We start from the raw sequence: 3797 nt of genomic DNA on the forward strand, positions 1-3797 counted from the left end.
TTTTATTGTGAAAATACTGTACAGAGGGTTTATAATTACATGGGCAAGACGGTGAGTACATTTCTTATCAAGCATTGTAGCCTCCTCCTTTGTTTACCCTTCCTATCCCTTCCCATCTTTCCTCCCACCCCTCCCCCCCCCCCAAGTTGTAAAGTTGATTTTGACATGACAACTTGTACTTCTCATTGTTGCAACAAGTCCACCTGTATCCTTATTTAAACGACGTGTTTTTCCACTTCCCCTCCACAAATTATACCGACATCAAATATAGTGAAAGCAGGGGTTATACTGTAGGGGAGGGACATACTGGGGTGAGGTGATATCACAATGTTGTTTTGATTTGCATTTTTTTTATGGTTAGGGAGGTTGAGCATTTTTTCATGTGTCTATTGGCCATCTTTCTTTCTTCTTCAGAGAAGTTTCTCTTTAAGTCATTAGCCTACTTATTTATTGGGCAGCTGTTTCTTTGAGAATTTATTGTTGGGGGATTTAATTTTTTGAGTTCCAAGTATATTTTAGATATGAGACCCTTGTCCGTTGTATGGCTAGTGAAGATCTTCTCCCAATCCGTGGGCTTTCTATTGATCTTGCTAGCTATGTCCTTTGCCATGAAGAAGCTCTGCAACTTCATGCAATCCCATTTGTCCAACCTTTCATTGATTTGTTGTGTTTCCGGGTCTCTATTCAGAAAATTTCGGCCTGAGCCAAGGAGACCTAGGGTTTCTCCTATTCCATCCTGTAATGTTTTCAGAGTGTCTGCTTTGACTCCGAGGTCTTGGATCCATTTGGAGTTGATTCTGGTGCAGGGTAATATATAAGGATCTAGCTCTAGTTTTCTACAAGTAGTTAAGCAATTTTGCCAGCACCATTTACTGAAGAGGCTGTCTTTCTTCCCTTCTATTTTTTTAGCTCCCTTATCAAAGATTAGATGACTATAGGTCTTTAGGTTCATTTCTGGGTTTTCAATTCTATGCCATTGGTCCTGAAGTCTGTTCTTGTGCCAGTACCAAGCTATTTTGATTACTATGGCTTTATAGTAGAGGTTGAAATTTGGTATTGATATTCCTCCAGCAGTGTTCTTTCCATTGAGGAGCGTTTTTGTTATTCGGGGTCTTTTATTGTTCCATATGAATTTTTGGATTGCCTCTTCTATTTCCTTGAAGAATGAGGTTGGAATTTTGATAGGTATCGCATTAAATTTGTAGATAGCCTTGGGAAATATTGCCATTTTCACGATGTTAATCTTTCCAATCCAGGAGCATGGGAGTTTTTCCCATTTTCTAAGTTCTGTTTTGATTTCCTTTTTCAAGTTTTTAAAGTTTTCACCATAGAAGAGCAGCAGACATGGAGCATGAAAGAGAAAGAGAGGAAATGGGAGAGTGAAAGGGAAAGAGAAATATCACAATACTGAAAGTGCATAATAGATAAACAAGAGCAGTATGAGAATATTCATACTGCTGTCTTTAGACTCTACATATACATTTGAATGTATTTGATGTATGATAACCCATCAAAATGAAATATAAAGTTATTTTGTTAAAAATAAAAATGTCTCAGGAGAAATTTTAAATGCAAAAACAATCTTCATGGAAGCAAACTCTGAGCTATTCCATGACTTTGAAAAGGATAAAGTGGTTGAAGTTATTATAAATTCAGAAGTATGACAATTCACAATGATATAAAAAGGTATTCATATATTTAATAACATAACCCAAAGCAGAAAGCAAATGTTGGATAATTGATTTTTTAAAAAACATTCTGTCAGGTGCTTGGAAGTTGGCTCAGTGTTAGAGTGCTTGCCTTGCATGCATGAGGCCCTAGATTTGATTTCTCAGCACCACATAAGCAGAAAAAGATGGAAGTGGTGTTGTGGCTCAAGTGGTAGCACTAGCTTTGAGCTGAGGGACAGCACCTAGGAAACAGAGTTCAAGTCCCATTACCAGCAAAATCAAAATATGAAACAAAACTAAGCACAGTCTCTGACTTTTGTGGCCTCAATTCTTTAAAATCACTACTTCAGCCTCTGGGTAAGATTTTAGGTGTGGACATTTATCAACATTCCTGATTCAGACTCTACTTGATAACTTTTTAAATAAATATTTTGTTCTTAATTTTCCTCTTCGTAAATTCACATGCACCTATAAAAAATGGTTTGGCCATCCCAGTAACCTTCTCCAAGTACTTCATAATGATGACTTACAAAAAGTTGTATTATATTACAACAAGGAAAACAATGCTACAAATAAGAAAAACCAATAATTAAATATTAATGATTAATAAAATGAAAAACAAAACAATTACCAGTGTTTTCAGTATTTGAAGGGTACTATGTATTAGATTTTACTATTTTCTCATATTTCTGTACATTTAAAACTGCCTAAGATTATGATGTTCAACAAGAGTTTTATAGGCTATGAGCAGTCTTTAAAGTTACCCATTAAGATTACTATTTATGGCTCATCTCATCATTTGTATATGGCTTATATCATCATTTGTTCCTCACTAACATATAAAATAAGGAAGCCCTATATTTTTAATAGAAACTATGTAGTTAAAAGTCTTAACCCTTTATTCTGCTCCTTTACACAAAGACTTTGCAACTTCTCATTAGTAAAATTTCTATAAACTCTGAAATGTACATACTTAGTAGCATATGTCTGCTCCCATAAATCTTAAATACTTTATCAAAAAGTTTTATGACCTGGGGCTGGGTAGGTGGCTCAGTGGTAGAGTGCTTGCCTTGCATGCATGAAGCCCTGGGTTCGATTCCTCAGCACCACATAAGCAAAAAGAAAAAAGTTGGAACTGGCACGTTGGTTCAAGTGGTAGACCAGTAGCTTTGAGCTGAAGAGCTGAGGGACAGCGCCCAGTCCCATAGTTCAGGCCCCACTCCCAGACTCCCCCCACCAAAAAAAAAATTATGTCCTGCCAAACAGTCCTAGTTTTGGCATATATAAGCAAATTCCCAAAATTAAATATGTTTAAAACATTAAAACTTTAAAAAAACCTTAACACTTGCTTCAGTGTTCATTATGACAGGTGCCTTGTATAAAATAATTGAATTCCTCCTCTTACACATCTCTTGAAAAACAAATATCTGGAATTATTTTGTTTTTGATATGTCAGTCTTTATTCTTAAATGTGTGCTTATGTAAGAAGTACATGGTTCTAAAATTTCATGGCAATTCTTTTGAGCTTACTTTTTGTTGAATTGTCTAGTTTAAGAAAATCAATTACACTTTATATATAAAAAATGTTCTATGCTCAATTCAGCATCAAGTACTCTAACATTGGAACAATACAGAGAAGATTAGAATGGCCCCTGAGAAAGGATGACAGGCAAATTCCTGAACCATTCCATACTTTTACAACAACAGATGCTGGAGGGGATGTAGCCACAAGAGAACTGTACTGCATTCTTGGTGGGAGTGTAAACTTATTCAACCCTTTGGAAAGTACTATGGAGGTTCCTCAAAAGATTCCACATAGAGCTCCCCTATGACCCAGGAATCCCACTTTTGTGCATTTACCCAGATGATCACAAACAAGACCACACTAAAGCTATTAGCACAACTATGTTTACTGCAGCATTATTTACCATCACTAAGATCTGAAACCAACCCAGATGCCCCTCAGTAGATGAATGGATCAAGAAAATGTGGTATTTATACCAATGGAATTCTATGCCTCCATCAGAAAGAATGGCATTGCCCAATTTGTTAGAAAATGGAAAGACTTGGAAAAAAATATTAAGTGAAGTAAGCCAGATCCAAAGAAACATAGGCCCTATGTTTTCC

The 3797-nt window shown here is 36.1% G+C and overlaps 1 non-coding gene across 1 annotated transcript; it reads left to right on the top strand.

Annotated features, from left to right (window-relative positions):
• The first annotated feature begins 3264 nt into the window (after positions 1 to 3264).
• Positions 3265 to 3367, top strand: LOC122100346. The gene has a single exon (XR_006146157.1). It is a non-coding gene; the product is annotated as a U6 spliceosomal RNA (small nuclear RNA).
• Positions 3368 to 3797: the final 430 nt, after the last annotated feature.

This window comes from Dipodomys spectabilis, unplaced genomic scaffold (genome assembly GCF_019054845.1).
Source record: "Dipodomys spectabilis isolate Male_0828 unplaced genomic scaffold, ASM1905484v1 ptg000575l, whole genome shotgun sequence".
NCBI lineage: Eukaryota > Metazoa > Chordata > Mammalia > Rodentia > Heteromyidae > Dipodomys > Dipodomys spectabilis.